Source organism: Panthera pardus, unplaced genomic scaffold (assembly GCF_024362965.1).
Source record: "Panthera pardus isolate Hobbes unplaced genomic scaffold, ASM2436296v1 HiC_scaffold_15, whole genome shotgun sequence".
Taxonomy (NCBI): domain Eukaryota; kingdom Metazoa; phylum Chordata; class Mammalia; order Carnivora; family Felidae; genus Panthera; species Panthera pardus.
In genome coordinates this window covers 38,763,316-38,781,985 of record NW_026526710.1, presented here as the reverse complement: position 1 = coordinate 38,781,985, position 18,670 = coordinate 38,763,316, and the positions used below count along the sequence as shown (strand labels likewise).

At 34.5% G+C, this 18,670-nt stretch overlaps 1 protein-coding gene across 8 annotated transcripts in view; it reads right to left on the bottom strand.

Annotated features, from left to right (window-relative positions):
- Positions 1–18,670, bottom strand: part of GREB1L (GREB1 like retinoic acid receptor coactivator) — a 278,957-nt gene that overhangs the window by 149,951 nt on the left and 110,336 nt on the right. For 6 of the 8 annotated variants that reach the window (XM_053902487.1, XM_053902486.1, XM_053902488.1 and 3 more), the window contains one exon: positions 5,511–5,618. The gene's annotated coding sequence lies outside the window, so the exon portion shown is untranslated. Of the gene's footprint in view, positions 1–5,510; positions 5,619–7,859; positions 8,141–9,875; positions 10,174–18,670 lie in introns of those variants that run through there. The other 2 variants (XM_019418327.2, XM_019418329.2) reach the window with 2 other exon arrangements.

Sequence of the window (18,670 nt, the reverse complement as noted above, 5' to 3'; positions counted from 1 at the left end):
ATCACTAATAGTCAAGCCATGAGACGCCATGAGCCTCCCCATAAGAGAGAAAAGGAAGCACACACACTGTAGAAAGTACTTCTGCCAATGGGTGTAGTGAATATAGTCAAACCCCTATAGCTAACTTCCATTTATAGGATGAAGGAACAAGAAACCACATGGAAACAAGCAAACTCAGAACGAGGGACAGGTGGACAGAACAATTTATTTTTTGCAACAACCTAAGCTTATCTAGTTTATAAATGATAGAACTAGGATTCAAATTTAGACTAAAAACCCCGTGTTTTTTCCCCCACTAAAACATGCTATTGGACATAGAAAAAAGGTGAGCATAAAAATGATACATTCTGTTTGTGGTGTGTGTGTATAGTTGGTTTTAGTTTGAGGTTTTTGCTTTTAAGGCCCAATTTATTGACTGCGTGCCAGACATAGTACTAAAAAGACAACTTCATGTAACTTGTCAGTTTTGTTACCTTTTTACTTTATAGATGTTGTCACCCCCTCTCCAAACTTTAACAGTTATCCACGCAGCCAGGCAGCATTTATAGAAATCCTACAAGTGAAGTGGGTAAGCACATAGGCTGTAGAGTCAGATGACCTTAATTCAAATCCCACTCCCACTACCTCTATGATATTGGACAAGTTACTTGGTCATTTATTAAGAAATTTTACAGTCACATATATAAATTATTACTGTCCCTCACAGTTCTCAGATTCTTTGACTTTGTATAAGAAAACTACTGGTAGGGGCACCTCGGTGGCTCAATTGATTGAGCATTCGACTTTAGCTCAGGCCATGATCTCCCAGTTTGCAGGTTTGAGCTCCATGTAGGGGTCTGTACTGACAGCGTAGAGCCTGCTTGGGATATTTTTTCTCCCTCTCTCTCTGTGCCTTCCCTGCTTGCATGTTGTGCTCGCTCGCTCTCTCTCTCTCAGAATAAATAAATAAACATTAAAAAATAAAAGAAAATTACTCATAATGATGAATCACTAAATTCTACTCCTGAAACCGATATTACACTATATATTAACTAGAATTTAATTTTTTTGTTTATTATTTTGAGAGAGAGAGTGTGAGAGAAAGGGGGGGAGGGGCAGAGAGAGAGAGAGAGAGGGAGACACAGAATCCGAAGCAGGCTCCAGACTCTGAGCTGTCAGCACAGAGCCCAACGCGGGACTCCAACTCATGAACCGTGAGATCATGGCTTGAGCTGAAGTTGGCTGCTCAACTGACTGAGCCATCCAGGCACCCCTAATTAACTAGAATTTAAATAAAAACTTGAAACATAAAAAAAAAAAGAACATTACTTGTTATATAGCATTGCTGTTCACATACCTTTTCTCTATTAAAAATATTTGCTGATGATAGTGATAATGACAAGGAAATCAAACATGGTTCTTGCAAACTCTCACAATCTATATATAATCCAAAACTAAAAGCAAGCATATATTCACATTTCTCTTTTGTCTGTTTTTGCATTTCATTTAGTCTTTGAAATTGATATTTGTTGCTCTTGATTATAATTAGTTGGGTCTAGTGTCTGTCTGACTCCCCCATTAGACTGTGAGTTCTTAGGGGAAATATTTTGTTTAAAATTAGAATGAGTAAAAAAACAAACAAAAAAACAAAGAATACATTGAGCTTTTTGTGTGTCTAATCTAATTATACATTAAATGAGTTTAAAGAGATATTATTGCTTCCCAAGCACATTTCAAAAAAGCACAAAGCTAACCATGCATTCAAAACAAAAGTGTTTTATTTCATTTTTATTCATCCTCTTTGCTGAAAACTTTGGAAAATGCAGATAGATTAAAAGATGAAATTTCCAACCATTTTAAACAGTTCTGTACATTTAAATCTAGATCAATCTCTTTTGACAGTTTCTGAAGCCAAAAGTATTTTAGGTACTGAAATAAAAACCCAGCCCTAGTAACTTTATTTTAAAATTAACCATTTTACCAATATACTTATGGATATGAAATATGTCTTAAATTGTTATGGAAATAATTACTGTAATATGCCAACTAATTTCACAATTATTAAAAAGTGTCATAATTAAAAGATAAAGTATGATGCTATTTTTTTCTTTGTAACAAAGAGTCACATGTTACTACTAGAAATCTTTACTTTCTTCCTTGAAATACCAGAAATTCTTCTGTAAAATAAACACATCTCATGGAGACTCTCTGGAACTAGTATAATTACCAGAGGCAATCCCTGTGTAAGATCAAAGAAGCAAAACAATAATAGGCAATGTGTGACCTCTACCATGTCACCAGAGACCAATTTTTCAACAGGGAGAAGAGTCAATAATCCAGAACAGAAAACATTAAATAACGAGAAATGCTTCCAAAGTGTGGTTTACCGCATCCATCAAGGCTGCCACACTCAGAGAGTTCAGTCTCTATGGTTTCAGAGAACAAACTTGTGTGGATTTATCACACCAATTATTCAAATCTACATAAAACACCAGAGGCAAAAACCAATTTCTCAAATGCAGGGTAGAATTTCAAAAGATACCACAATAATTTTCCAAATTTCACTGGATGCGTTAAAAAGTATAATGGGAACAGTACAGATGACTAAATCTTTTTCATATAACATTGACCTAATTTCTCTTATTTCCAATCGCCACTTATTTTTCCCAAGAAGTTGTCTACAAAGTGGGCTATAAACATTAACCAGATAAATATAATCAGTAATAATACATTGAAGACTTCTGCAGGTTTTTGTTTTGTTTTGTTTTGGTAATACTAGGTCCCTGGATCCAGAAACAGGGCTTGCTTTGGTCTCTTTTGTAATGTATTGAGATGGCCAATAAGAATTATAAGGGTGCAAAGTAGGGTAATCCCACTCATGGTAATTACAGTACAACAGAAGTACATTTAAAATTGACTTCTAAAAAGCACCACACAGAAAATTGGGCCTCTTTAGAATCAGCAAAATTTGATTGTTTTTAGATATGACCACCAAACAGCTATGTTCTTTCAAAATTAGATGTGACTTAGGGACTGAACAAATATATCTGAATTTAATTTCCAAAACACCCATTCTGCTGCTAATTCATAGAGTAGTAAAAAGACTTAGCTTAGAAGAGACAGTGCTGGAAATTCAAAGCAACTGTGAACATTGTGTTCTTATATGGATTTGTTAACTCCTGCTACCTTCATCTTTCCACTCTGTCATCTGCCCATCTTTCCACCTTCTTATCTTATTAACATTGCTAATTGTATTTGTCAGTTTTGCCACAATTTCAATGCTACTTAAACAGCTGTGGGTTTTCTCTAGGCAATTATCAGTCACTACACTTAGGTTTCTAAATTAGTTGTTGAAAGGCACTTTAACCTTGAGAAAATAGACACTTAGCACACTAAGCCTTACATTTATGTATATGTTGCTCCAAAACGAGTAATCGTTAAAAGAAATTGAAAAAAAGAATCACAAATATTGTAAACTCACAAATTAGTAAGCAAATGCTTAACAAAGCCTGTTATATACTACTCATCATTTAATCTTTCTCTTACTATATATATAGTAACATATACTCTCTATGTGTTTGTACATGTATATAGCATATCAACTGGAACATCCAAATACTGCCAAATTCCTCTAACAGTCCCCTTTTACTACCTGCCAGGTGGCCAAGACCTTTCAAAGGTACCCATAATCATGGAAATGGTATCTTGAGGTCCTGGGCTCTGGTAAGGAGAACTCTCACAACATGCAGATTCCGCCCCCCAGCCCCCACTTTCCCATTTCCCTTCTAAGAGAAAAATCCTTTACTATATTTCTTTTCTCATTCTCTATTCTTGACTCTGACATTGATTTTCTTCTTACTACTAAAATGGACAAGAAACACATTCAGGGAGAAACACAGGTTTATGGTTATTCATCAACTGATACCCACTTCTATGAAATACAACTAAATTTTTAAAACATCTTCTGTAATCTAGAAACATATTTCATGTGTCATTTATTTTCTTTATACATTAAAATAAATTCTAAGGAAACTTTTTAGAGTTCACACGTCTTGGTGTTGTTAAAGGTATATAATATCCTGTTTATAGATCAGTCAAAATCTTGTTAGAATAATTTTTAAATTAATGTAGGCTCCACCTTACCCGTCTCCCTCCCACCCACCCACCCCCCCCCCAACACTTTCAGCTCCGAGGAAAGAAAAGGGTGGTAATTCAACAGTGCAAAATTCTTCACTGAGAGACAAACATGAAAATGATAAACATTTTGGAAAGTGAAGTACACTTCAAACCCTCACTGTTCTTTCAGACCTATATTGACTCTTATACTAGTTGCCAACATTTGGTAAGGATTATCCTACCATTAGACAAAAGCAAGCATTCCTTAGATAAATCAGGAGTTTTTGCCATGAGACTCATAAAACCTTTTCACAACACAGATTTTCAAGAGAATCCTTTAAGGTTTTAGGAGGCTGCTCCTTTTACTGAGTAACAAAATACACCCCGTGGTGTCTCACTGACCCCACTCAGCTGTCCTTTGACCTCTTCAATTGTTGAAGCCTAACTCCAGGCCCACAGAATTTGCCTCCCATATCAAACAGGGGATGTTGCTAACTCCTAGCACCTGGTGTAACAAAACGCAACCGTTCTCCACTCTTCTGTCTCCTCTGCTCCTTCTCTGATCATTTTCCAGATGTTCCAGGCCCAAATGTTAAGCCAACGCTAGGTTCCAGGGTCTGCGTGGTCACGAAGGCACAAACAGGGACCACGCTGAAGTGGCAATGACCCTCTTGTTCTTTTTGGCCTCAAAAGGATTCAGCACGAGGAAAAGATCTTTGCCCTTTCTTGGAAATGCCCGGCTACTCAAACACATTGTGACGTACGAAAGGAAAGACAGTCTTGGGCTATACCCTGATAGATAAGAGTTCCTTAAACAGCATCCCTAAATCCTTAATTCCAAGCCAACTTTTAATTTTCTTTGATGTAGGGAGAAAAAAAAACAGTATTGCCTTTTCCTTTTCTAAATTAAAAGCCTCCTAAAAATAGGGGGAAAAAACCTTTTAAAACATATATCTCAGGATAGTGTTATATGATAATTTTTATACGGTCACTACATACGGTTTGGGTTTTTCTGCAGATGCCAATAATCTAGATGTCTCTCTTATTAGACAACTTAAAAAATAAAAACCACAGTTAGCAAAAAGGAATCAAAAAATGAATTCTTATATTAATTTAGGTATACAGGAAATACAACACAAAGGCTGTTGTCAGAAAAAAATAATTATCCAGCAATACTGAGTAAGCAAAAGCTTATTGCTGAATAAGGTTTTTTGCCCCCTTTTTTTGTGTGTGTGGAGAGGATGGGGGAGGGGAGAGGAAAGCAGAGGGGAGGAAATGGAAGAAGAGCTCATAGAAAATATCTCCTTAATCAGTTGAAGAACCAAATATAGTAACTTTATTTAAATTCTAAATATAGCTTCCTAAAACAAATTTGATCTTGAAAAATTTGGGGGGATACTATAATTGTACAATACCTTGGTTTATTTATTAACATTTTTGAATCACGGTCATGATTGAGTTGGGCTGTCAATACTTCAGGGAGCCTGTTGTCTAGATTTTACTTGTTTAAAGCTTTTTTGCACCTGCAAAAACATAAAAAAAATAAAAATATGTACGTAAAGATATGAATTAATTTCCAAATTCATTACATTCCAGAAGAAAATTATTTAAATATTTACAATTCTACAAAAATTACAATTAGAAATGAATTATCAAAGTCTCATGTAACTCCATATACCTCATAAGTGGCAAATACAGATGTTCCTCCATCTTAAATATTCCCAAATAATCATTCCTAATTACATACACTCAAAAATAATTTCTCTTGTTCTTAATATTTCCCCCTCTTCATCCTACTAAATTGAATAAATCCGTCAAGTCTGCATTTTCGACAAGTGTTACCACATGCTAAAAGCCCCACAGACTATTTTTATTTTTAGGAATGAAAATAATGAAAGGCAGTTTTCATATTCTAGGGAGTTTGAATTTCATAATCTCTGATTCTCGGCCAAAATTTATCTCCTCAAAGAACTAGCAAAAATTGAAGACATAACTCATATTGCTTAAAATAATTTTTCTACTTTTTGAAACTAATGCTTTAATAATCTCTGAGAAAGAGAGACTGCAAGAAGAAAAAGAGCTACTGTTTTCTACCCTTTTGAGTAGTGTATTTCTAGAAGTAACTAAATAATTATAATTACATATAACTGGTTGAAAATTATAGGGTACATATTATTCTCTCCTTTAAGTAGATTATGTTCAAAATAAACTATTGGGTGAAAAATAGGAAATACAGTCATAAAATATCAAGTGAAATAAAAACTATTTGTCAGTGATTTTAATATGTAACTTAGAAATATTTCTATTCCTGTGTTATTGTGTCTAAAGGAAAACAAAAGGGGATTTTCCTAAGAATATACTAATTTCAATATGCATATTTATAGCACTAAAATATTAAAAGTAATATTAATTTATGCTTTCTAAAGACAGTTTTCATTTTATTGTCCTTTTATTCCAATATGAGAGAGAGGAAAGAGAAAACCATTTTAGATTTTGAAATAAAAATCTTTATCTTACCTCTCCTACTGTCAGAAGAATGTCTTCAGGCAAAAGAGCAATTTAAAAAGCAAGACGCAAAAAAAATATAAAAAATTTAAAAAAAAGGGCAAGACGCAGATTTTCAAACTTATGTATCTCCCACCCACCCACCCACCCACCCACAAATAGACATCTTTTTGTAAGTCAGGAGTCTTGCTACCTACAACTAAACCCAAGATTACCCCATATGGTCAACAAGGTCAAACTGCATTACTGCCAATGAAACTATATGACTCCACAAGGACCTTAATGATTTTTAAAAAAGGTCAGTAATCCAATTCCAATAGCTTCAGAGTCTAAAATTGCTAATTTTTGGCCACGTGCTACACACTTCACCTGCTAGTAATGACATTTTTGTATTTTCTTCTAATTACACTCAAAGCTAAGACCTTTGGCCCTGGGCCACAGACCCCTATTCAGGCTGCACACATTCTCTTAAACGACCTGATCCTTTGTTGTCACTCTTACTCTTTCATCTATTATTTACACCCATAGAGAAGGAAGAGACTCTACCATTTGTATAGCTTAAAGCTTCTAATCATCTTAATTTCTTTGCCTTTCAACCTATGGTCTTTTTCATAGACTAATGCCAGAAAGTTTGACAAAATCATTTTTTTCAACCACATCCTCCCAGCCCCCCTTCCCCTTTCCTACTCCCTGGCCAACCTCTCTCCTGTTCCTTATTTTACACAGGAATGATTCTGCATCAGTCCAAATTTACAAATTTTGACTTTCACCAACAAATTGAATTTCTAAGTATAATACAAAATTTCTATGTTGTTTTGACAGATCAATAACAATTATATTTCTTTCTTTCATCAAAGGACCATTAAATTAACTGGAAGTTTACTTAAAATATGTCCCCAGTCTCACTAAGTCATGAGCATAGATTTTTCAGAATCATCCGCAAAAATGTCAAAAAACTTAACAGGAAAGATGTTGGTTATGTGGTTATTACTTTTCCAACATTTTAATATCTACAGTTGCTCAAAAGCTTACAAGAAAAAAAGGAAAGAAAGAAAAGCAAAAATATAAGGAAACTTTTTAAAGAAAACAGATTTCTTAAATAAAAAATTTTAAATCTTTACATTTTAAGACTATTAATTCTCAAACAGCAAAATTGTCACATAAAACAATGTATATCATTGCAATTTCCCAACATTTTCCCCCAGACTTTTTTAACTGTCCAAATACATTTTGCAAATCCAAAGCACAGAATTGTTTACCATGATGCAGTCGTGCCCCTCAGATCACAGTAGCCACCAAAAGCCTCTGATTTCCAAGATGTTTATAAAATGACATATGATCCATCTTTGCTCTCTCTTTCTCTATTGCTCAGCTTACTCTTGATTTCTAACAGTGTTTCCTTGTTGTCTGTCCTTTCTGCAGACCCCGAAACCCCTTGTCTTTTCTTATTTTCACCATTTGCTTCAACCAGCAGTTCACTGGAGACCCATCCATCTTGTAATGCCTAAAGTGACAGATGCTCTCAGGAACCACCACACTGCTGAGTGAACAAAAGATAACATCACCTCTAGGAACTCCAGAGAGAAATACAACTACAACCTTAAGACAGGGGCTGACTTGACAGACACTGGACCATAAACCTCTTCTAAGTGAAAAAAACGAAACAAAACAAAACAAAACAATTGCCACACACACACACACACACACACACACACACACACACACAAAATCTGACACAAATCAAAGGCAGAAAAGAGTGATTATTTGTGGATTGCCTTTTCACTCTGAGGCTCACTTTTCCCTCCCAACGCCTTTATATTGGGGCAATTCACTTGCCAAGAGGCAAGAGAAGTTCTTGGGAAAAAGAGCCTTTCTCAAGTATCTTCTTTTATTCAACCATATTTGAAGTGAAATTTATTCATGTGTGTGTTTCAGTAAAGCTAAGGCTTATGACAGAGCATTTGTAAGCCTGACCTGTCCTGCTTGCATAAAGCAATATCTGGACTCAGAAATGCTGACTCAATTCTACTGCTAGGCACAGGCATGCTTTGCAAATTAAAAACACATTTAGAAATTAAAAAGCAACGTGTGACACAATGTCAACAGTATATGTAGCTCATAAAAATGGCTCACCATTCATTCATCAGACAACTTCCAACTTGGGTTAAAAAGACAGTTAACAAGAGGATTCTGGGAAGGGCTACAGATCTCTTTTCTAACAAAGGAAGGGTTATATTAACATCTCCCAGCAACAAACTAATGACAGGGACGCTGTAGATACAGGGGATGCTGCCTGATGCCATCTAGGGTTTTGTTTTTCGTTTTTTAAGCATCTTATTTAAAATCTTCATGCAGGAATAGGTAAATGCAAATTCTAACATTTAACTTTAGTTTAACTCTAAATTTACATAAATACAGCGAAGGGAAAATTTTGAAGAATAGAAAAACAAAACCTGACTTGAAGGTCACTTAAGAACATCATGTGATCAATGTCAATTACAGAGATTAACAACTGTTTTTTATATTAGGTATCAAGCAACAAGGAAGAAAAATCTCTGCTACAGCTAAATTATCATTTTCAAACCAGGTAAATGATACAAATATTTATGTTAAATCTAAAATAAAGAGTGAAATGCTTAAGAAAAGTTCTGTCAACTATACTTCTAAGAAGAAATGTAAGCATTTGCCGTGGCATTTCTTTGATACAATTATTTTAATTTTCCTTTAAAATTTTTGCACAAAAAGCCTTTAGTTACAATTATTTTTCTTTGAAGTCACTAGTGACTGTCCTCTCAGTCCCATTTTACTAAAAAAATATAAAACTTAAAAGATATTTTATCTCCGGGGTTTGAACTATTTGTGGGGTAACAGAAAAATGTCAGTGTATCTGTACAAATAAGATACTGCAAATATTTCAGAATCTCGGAATTTTCTGGTTTTTATTTTAATGCTGGCAAAACAGAATGCATACAAAATAATTAAATGAATATGCACAATTTATATAACTAAATGGGAAAAAGATTAAATAGAGACTGCTTATCAATATAAAAGGACTTGTTCTAATATAAACTTGATCTTTAAACCAGATCATTTTGTTTTTTGTTTAACACACCATGATCCTAAGTAATTCACCCAGAATTGCTGATCCAAAAGTACCATATCATTCAACACTTTCAAATTTTGGCATTAATACCAAAAAGAGAGACGTGACCTTGAAATGACAGTTCCATTGCAGAAGGCTCCCCCCCAAAAAAAAGCCCACTTAAATGACTTACTTTTAAACACAATAGGATCGATATGCATGCAGGAAAAGTACACCCCTGTGGAAAGTTCTTATTGCCTGATTGATCAAAAACAAAACAAAACTTTTCTTTTTTAAGGGCCCCTTCCAGATCACAGTCAGTGCCAGAAATCCACACAGGAAAAAAATCCATCAAAATGAAACCCTAAAAGGGTTTACCCTTCACCATCCTATTTGCACTTCAAAACCCTGTAAGTCCTTCAGTTAAACCCCAGGGCTGAACCATTTCAATAATAAGAGAGGTGGCCAGAGGTGATTTATCTCCCATTTGGCCTCTGGACAGAGGCTGTAATGTCTACGAAACTTCCCTTCCCTGAGTCGTACCCTCCCCCAAGTCTCAACCTTCATTTGTGCGGCTTTGGATCTGCAACCTTCCAAACAACTCCTATGCCCCTTCCAATCAGATGCAAGAACGGTCTGTAACTCAAGATTTGGGTACATTTTCTTGGCAAAGCTTTCACAAAATGGAATGCTGCTGAGTAATTAGCGCTTTGAAAATACCAGGTTAAATTTCAGGTTCTCTTTGTTATAAGTTGGGGAAGAAAAGAAACTTTCTTTAGCTTCTGTCTTCTCACATATGTTAATTGTTGTCAGAACTTCTTAAACTTTTTCCAATTTATACTTTGATGCTCAATGTTTCTGGCCACATCAGCCAAGTTCCTGCAGTGATGTTCATCTAAATTTAAATCCTTGCATTGTAAAATATCTTATCCAACAAAGTACAGATTTCACAGGTCATACACTCCTGGGTCAAAAAGACCTTAAAAACAGATATCAGACCACTATGACTCAACTGATTTATCTTACCTACCCTTGTTATCAAATATGTACTATAACTGTCATCATACAATTTTCCTCTAGTGAAATAAACATCAAACAATGTCAACAGTTATTTACATAAAAATATAGGTCCCAGCAGTCATCAAATGTGAAACACAGTGAAGTTATTCCTTAAAAATTAAGGATATTTTGTCAGTATGCATGAATTCTCTATTTCAAAATTACATTCACATGCGTCTTAGTGTGGAAAGAGGATGAAATATATATGCATAGTTTTCCCTGTTTTCTTTGTTGTTGTTTTTTTTCATTAAATGAGAAGTTTGTTTTTCTAATTGATTCTGATAAATTCCAACTGAATGCCACATTAACAACTTGCACTAAATGATTCCACTATAGTGATTTCATTTTTACAAGTTGAAACTTTCAAGCTATGTCACTAACTTCATATATTTAAAGACTCACAGGCAAATATATATTTCACTGAAACCTAAAATCAGTTATGAAAAATTTTGAATAATACAATTAAATATATGCTGATAGTTAAAAATACAAGAAAGACACATTTTTGTCAACTAAAAATTTTTTATGTTTTTGGAGATATTTGTCAATAAAAATTATATTTCTGCCATTAAAAAATGTACCATCAACATCCTTATACCTCATTAGCAAATATTTTTCATTTTCAGAGCTCCAACTACCATGAATTCAAGAAAAAACAATCCTCACAGCAAATGATGTTATTGCATGCTACCAAGTCAATGAATCTCACACGTGTATTTGAGATAACATAATAATTCAAATTGCATAAATAAACCAGGAAAAATAGATGGCTAAAAAAAAAAAAAAACAACTAAGAGACATGGATTATATCACTGAAACAAACTTTGGCATTAGTAACAATATTCAGGAAAACAAATATCTTAACCTACTACAGGACATAAAATAAAAACAAAAAAAAAATGCTTTCTTCAGATAATCAACAAGAGTAAATTGATCCACCACAGAGGAAATATTCAATTTCCATTAAATATTTACTCAGTGCAATAGGTTGTTAGGTCTATGTAGACCTCAAAGAAAAAATAGTTCCTGTCTGGTAGGAATCAGGTCTTGGGAGAATTGAATGGAGATGAGAGGCAGTTTCTCAAGCCCTGACACTGTATTTCAAATTGACAATGCTAAAAACTGGAGATGTGCTATAAAACGTATAGTACTACTTTGAAATCTGATACAAAGAAAGTGATACTTATTATGATGAGCACTAAGTAATGTACAGAATTGTTAAATAACTATATTATACACCTGAAACTAGTATAACACTGTATGTTAACTATATTGGAATTAAAATTAAAAAACTTAATAAAAAAATAGAAAACAAACAAAAAAAAAAAGAAAGTAATACTTAAGAGACTATTAATTTTAATAAAGTTCGACTGGATAAGCAACTTCATTTCCTATAGTAGCACAATAAAATTCAGATGTTCAAAATCTGCAGTCCCCAACTCTCCCACTCTATAACCATAGCCCAGTCACCGATATTCTCTGGGCCTCTTATCTATAAAATGGGGAATAAAGTAAATACATTTCTAGATTGAAAACATTATGGTGGTAATGGGGGAGGGGAAGAGATCCCATTCACAGTAGCAACAACAAAAATAATACCCAGGGATCAACTTAATGACAGATATATGATAACATTTTTTATTTATTTTTTATTTTTTTATTTATTTTTTTAACATTTTTTAAATTGCCAATCTTTATTTAGGTGATTTAAGTGAAATTTTACACACATAGAGGAAGGTGTTACGTGTTTTATTTTTATTTTTATTTTAAAATTACAGATTTAATCTCAGAGTGGTAGAGTAATTAATGTCATTCAACAATGTTTATTGAGTGTAAGGTAGAATTGAGGTTTTAATTTTTTTTAATTCGTCATTTTTCATTATTTATTTATTTTTAAATTTACATCCAAGTTAGTTAGCATATAGTGCAATAATGATTTCAGGAGTAGAATCCAGTGATTCCCCTACATATAACACCCAGTGCTCATCCCAACAAGTGTCTTCCTTAACGCCCCTTGCGCATTTAGTCCATCCCCCAACCCACAACCCCTCCAGCAACCGTCAGTTTGTTCTCTGTATTTAAGACTCTCTTATGTTATGTCCCCCTCCCTGTTTTTATATTATTTTTGCTTCCCTTCCCTCATGTTCATCTGTTTTGTATCTTAAATCTGTTTCACATATGAGTGAAGTCATATGATATTTGTCTTTCTCTGACTAATGTTGCTTAGTATAATACACTCTAGTTCCATCCACGTTGTTGCAAATGGCAACATTTCATTCTTTTTCATTGGTGGGTAATACTTCATTATATATATGTATACCATATCTTCCTTATCCATTCATCTGCTGATTGACATTTTGGCTCTTTCCATACCTTGACTATTGTTGATAGCTCTGCTATAAACATCGGGGTGCATGTGCCCCTTTGAAACATGTGCTAGGTGTTTTAAAGAGAAACCTAATTGTTGTAAAAATATGTTTCTCAAACAAAATCATAAAGTTAACACAATTCCACTCAAAGTATCAGAGTTTTAGGGGAACATTATGAAAACATCCATAGGGATGTTAAAAGATTACTTAAAAAAAAAGATGGGAAAAAAGTCTCTTCAATAAAAGTTATAAGGGGAGGTAAGTCAAAATAAATGTTAAATTATATCATGAGGAAAGAGCTTTCAGTCATTAAATCTATGTCACTAAATCCAATGAACATATTTTTGGCTCTCCTCTAACATGCCCTCTTGGTAGATTTCTTGAAATTTCCTTTTCTTCGGCTGGATTTCATCTGGTATTCTTCCTTCCCTAGCTGCTTCTCAGTTTCCTTTGCCCTCCCACAATATACCACCCAGAAATGAAATGTTGGAGTTCCACAAGGTTTAGTCTGTAGCCATCTTCGAAGGTGGCTTAAATGATTCTTGTCTCCTGTGTATGCCCGCCCCCACACTGAATCAGGGTTGACTTGGCGATCACTAAAATACCAAACAAATGACAGCCTGTGATTTCCAAGGTCATAAAAGATACTGCAGTTTCTGCCTTGACCTCTTGGATCACTTGCTCTAGGAGAAGGCAGTCACCATGCTATAAGGACACTCAAAACAGCTCTGGGGGTGGGACCTGAGGTTTCCTGCCAAGAGACAGTACGAACTTACCTAATTGCTCTCCTTGCCTCCTGTCTGGTGCTCTCCAATCATTTCTCTGCATTACAGTGCAAATATAACCTGTCAATCCTTGCTAGAGCCCTTCATGGTTTTATATTACTCTGAGTATAAAAATCAATAGTGTAAATATCCCTGCCCATCTCTCTAGCCTTATCCTGAACTGTTATTTTCCTAAATGTTGTGCTCCAGCAACACTGACCAGCCTTTAAACACCTATGTTCCCTCTGCCTGTAATTTCACCCATCTTATCTTTTAATTTTGCCAGTTTAAATCCCCTCATCCTTTAGATCTCAAGCATTGCTTCCCTGATCCCCTTAGTCCTTGCTAAAAGCTCCCATAGGACCTTATTCATATCCTTACCAGCATTTAATTCACTGATGAGCTATATAACTTGTGTATTAATGTTTGTCTTCCCTATTAAATTCTAAGTTACATGAAGGTAGGCACTATGTTTTTCTGTTTTTGCCTATTATTGATATCGCAGCACCTATTGTAGTGCCCTCCTACAGAGCAGGTACTCATAAATACTGTTTGAATAATTTAATAATTTAAAATGCAGGGCTAGCACAAGAATGAGAAGCTCATTAGAGACAGTCCAAGAAAACTTTATTATCTATAAGAATTATTATATGACACCCACAGCTAACATCATACTCAGTGGGGAAAAACTGAGAGCTTTTCTCCTAAGGTCGGGAACCAGACAAGGATGTCTACTCTCACCACTTTTATTCAACATGGTACTGGAAGTCCTAGCCATAACAATCAGACAATAAAAACAGATAAAAGGTGGACACCTGGGTGGCTCAGTTGGTTAAGCATCTGACACTTGGTTTGGGCTCAGATCATGATCTCATAGTTGGTGAGTTCGAGCCCCATGTTAGGCTCTATGCTGACAGTGCAGAGCCTGCTTGGGAGTTCTCTCTCTCCCTCTCTCTCTCTGCCCTTCCCTCGCTCACTCACTCACTCTCAAAATAAAATAAAATAAAATAAACATTTAAAAAAATTAAATTAAAAAAACAAAAGGCATCCAAATTGGTAAGGAAGAAATAAAATTTTCACTATTTGCAGATGATATTACTATATATAGAAAACCCTAAAGACTCCACCAAAAAACTACTAACACTGATAAATCAGTAAGGTTGGAGGATACAGAATCAATGTATGGAAATCCACTGCATTTCTATAATGAAGCAGCAAAAAGAGAAATTAAGAAAACAATCCCACAGGTGTGCTATTTTGAAGGGGCAATATGCACCCCGATGTTTATAGCAGAGCTATCAATAATAGCCAAGGTATAGAAAGAGCCAAAATGTCAATCAGCAGATGAATGGATAAGGAAGATATGGTATACATATATATAATGAAGTATTACCCACCAATGAAAAAGAATGAAATGTTGCCATTTGCAACAACGTGGATGGAACTAGAGTGTATTATACTAAGCAACATTAGTCAGAGAAAGACAAATATCATATGACTTCACTCATATGTGAAACAGATTTAAGATACAAAACAGATGAACATGAGGGAAGGGAAGCAAAAATAATATAAAAACAGGGAGGGGGACATAACATAAGAGAGTCTTAAATACAGAGAACAAACTGACGGTTGCTGGAGGGGTTGTGGGTTGGGGGATGGACTAAATGCGCAAGGGGCGTTAAGGAAGACACTTGTTGGGATGAGCACTGGGTGTTATATGTAGGGGAATCACTGGATTCTACTCCTGAAATCATTATTGCACTATATGCTAACTAACTTGGATGTAAATTTAAAAACAAATACATAAATAAAATGTAAAACAAGATCCCATTTACAATTGCACAAAGAAATAATAAAATACCCAGGAACAAACTTAATCAAAGAAGTGAAAGACCTGTACTCTAAAAGCTATAAAACACTGATGAAAGAAATTGAAGATGACATAAACAAATAGAAAAACATTCCATATTTATGGGTTGGAAGAACAAATATTGTTAAAATGTCTATACTACCCAAAGTAATCTATAGATTTAATGCAATCCCTATCAAAACACCAACAGCATTTTCCACAGAAGAATCCTAAAATTTATATGGAATCACAAAAGCAATCTTGATAGTTAATAGTATCTTTACTATTAGTAAAAGATAGTAAAAGCAATCTTGAAAAAAGAAAAACAAAACCAAAGGTATCACAATTCCAGATTTCAAGTTTATTACAAAGTGATAGTAATTAAAACATGACATGATGCTGGCATAAAAACAGACACATAGGTCAACAGAATAGAATAGAAAGCCAAGAAATAAACCCACAATTATATGGTCAGTTAATCTTTGATAAAGGAAGAATGAATATACAATGGGAAAAAAGTCTCTCCAATACATGGTGATGGGAAAACTGGACAGCTACATGCAAAAAAATGAAACTAGACCACTTTCTTTCACTGTACACAAAAATAAACTCAAAATGCATCAAGGATCTAAACATGAGACCCGAAACCATAAAAATCCTTGAAGAGACCACAGGCAGCAATTTCTCTGACATTGGCTGTAACAACATCACTCTAGATATGTATCCTGAGGCAAGGGAAACAAAAGCAAAAATAAACTATTGAGATTACATCAAAATAGTTTCTGCACAATGGAAACAAGCAACAAACTAAAAGGTAACCTACTGAATGGGAGAAGATATTTGCAAATGACATATCTGATAAAGGGTTAGTATCCAAAATGTATGAAGAAGTTCTGCAACTCAACTCTCCCCCCCCCGCCCCGCAACAAACAAATAATCCAATTTAAAAATGGGCAGAAGATTTTGGGATGAGCACTGGGTGTTGTATGGAAACCAATTTGACAGTAAATTTCATATATTAAAAAATAAATAAAAAATAAAAAAAAAGAAACTAAAAAAAAATAAATACAAGTATACTTAAAAAAAAATAAAAAAAAATAAAAATGAGCAGAAGACATGAGCAGACATTTCCCCAAAGAAGACATGAATGGCCAAAAAACACATGAAAAGATGTTCAACATCACTTACTATCAGAGAAATACAAATCAAAACCACAATGAGATACCACCTCACACCTGGCAGAATGGCAAAAATAAAAAACTCAAGAAACAAGTGTTAGTGAGGATCTGGAGAAAAAGGAACCTTTGTGCACTGTTGGTGAGAATATAAACTGGGTGCAGCTACTGTGGAAGACATTTGGAGGTTCCTCAAAAAAATTAAAAATAGAACTGTCCCATGATCCAGGAATCGCACTACGGGGTATTTAACCCCGAAATACAAAAACATTAACTCAAAGGGATATATGCACCCTTATGTTTATTGCAGCATTGTCTACAACAGCCAAACTATGGAAGCAGCCTAAGTGTCCACTGATAGATGAAGGGATAAAGAAGATGTGGTGAATATCATTCAGCCATAAAAAGAATGAAATATTGCCATTTGTAACAATATGGATGGATCTAGACAGTATTATGCTAAGTTTAATAAGTCAGAGAAAGACAAACACCATATGATTTCATTCATATGTGGAATTTAAGAAACAAAACAAATCAGCGGAGGGAAAAAAAAAAAAGAGAGAGAGAAAGAGAGACAAACCAAGAAAACAGACACTTAACTACAGACAACAAACTGATGGTTACCAGAAGGGAGGTGGGTAGAAAGATGGGGAAATAGGTGATGTGGATTAAAGAATACACTTACCATAATGAAAAAATAATAATAAAAAATATTTTGGAGATATTTCTGTATAAACATGTAAAGATATTCCTCATTCTTTTTTGTGGCTGCAGAGAATTCCCTGGCATGTATATACCATGATTATTTTAAGCTAGTCCCTTAATGATGGATACTGAGTCAAAGGATATATGCAGTTTTAATTTTGTTAAATATTGCCAAACTTCCCTGGTTTTGTTTTATCACACACAAAGCAGTCTTCATTTCTTCTACACATTAGAAACATTTTCAATTACAGTTCTGTTTCTCTAAGGTCCACATCAGATAGGAAACCGCCAAAAGCACAGAAAAGCTGGGTTGGAAAGAATCCCTGATAATTAGGTACCAAGTGAGAGTTGAACTAATCGTTGAACCAATTTACACTCCCGTTAGCAATTTATGGATCACCATACCTTCAACAGTGTACAATATTATCTACTTTTGGATCTTTGTCAATCTGACAGATGAAAAATGGTATCTCAATGTAGTTTTAATCCGCATTTCTCTTACTATGGATGAAATTGAACATCTTTTCAAACATTTAAAAGCCCTTGAATTTTCTTCTCTGAAAAGTCCAGTCTTTATCCATTTTTATATTTGCTTGTTGGTTTCATTCTTGATTTGTAGAAGTTCTTTATATATTAAAGAATTTTGTCTTTTGTGTATGATATGGGGTGCAACATTTTCTGCCAGTTTTCCATTTTGCCTTTGCTTTTGGTGTTTGCTATTGTTTTTCCACCCCAAAAAAGGTTAATTTTTATGTAATTAAATTTATCAATTGTTAATATGTTAAAAAGTTGCATGGAAACACATAATTCACTTTACTTATTTAATTAGATGATCTATGTAAGTGTTTACTTCCCAGAAGCATTAAGAAAGCAAAGGCGTGGAGTAGAGGGAGAGTAAGTTAAGAAAAAGAAATCTCAGGACACCTGGGTGGCTCAGTTAGTTGAATGTTTGACTCTTGATTTTGGCTCAGGTCATGATCCCAGGATTGTGGGATTGAGCCCTGTGTTGAACTGTGCCCTGAGCATAGAGCCTACTTAAGTTTCAGTTTCTCTCTCTCTCTCTGTCT